The sequence below is a fragment of the Seriola lalandi genome, unplaced genomic scaffold, assembly GCF_002814215.2.
Source record: "Seriola lalandi dorsalis isolate HSWRI2012SDOR001 ecotype SW California unplaced genomic scaffold, Sedor1 jcf7180002054293, whole genome shotgun sequence".
NCBI classification, from domain to species: domain Eukaryota; kingdom Metazoa; phylum Chordata; class Actinopteri; order Carangiformes; family Carangidae; genus Seriola; species Seriola lalandi.
The window spans coordinates 3,911-4,712 of NW_019524846.1; positions in this window are offsets into that span (position 1 = coordinate 3,911).

An 802-nucleotide genomic window follows, 5' to 3' on the forward strand; every position below is an offset into this window, starting at 1 on the left:
TATAGTATGGCATAAAATTTCAATAAACGTCATAGTACAATAAGGCATAAAAATGGCAAAAAACGTCATAGTATAGTATGGCATAAAATTTGAAAAAATGTCATAGTATACTAAGGCATAAAAATGACAAAAAAACATCATAGTATAGTCAGGCACAAAACGTCACAGTATAGTAAGGCATAAAAATGCCAAAAAAAGTCATATTCTAGTAGAGCATAAAAATGGCAAAAAACGTCATAGTATTGTCAGGCACAAAATGTCACAGTATAGTAAGGCATAAAAATGCCAAAAAAATACATATTATAGTAGAGCATAAAAATGGCAAAAAACGTCATAGTATAGTATGGCATAAAATTTCAAAAAACGTCATAGTATAATAAGGCATAAAAATGCCAAAAAAATTCATATTATAGTAGAGCATAAAAATGTCAAAAAACGTCATAGTATTGTATGGCATAAAATTTCAAAAAAACATCATAGTATAATAAGGCATAAAAATGGCAAAAAACTTCATAGTATAGTATGGCATAAAATTCCTTCCTTCCTTCCTTCGTTGCTTTTTTTTTGTTTTGTTAAAAGAGTGAATGAAGTTGTGACGGTCTCCGCTGAGACAGAGAAGAGGAGAAGCTACTAGCCCTCTCTCGCTGTCACTTCTAGTCGCGTTGCTCTCCTCCCCAGTAATTTTAAATTTAGCACAGAAAAAAACATAATAGTGGTAATTTAAATAGCGGTTCATGGGATTTATTAACCCTCAGGGGTCCCTCTGTCCTTTTTTGGACATTTTCTTTACTTTTCTTTTTTG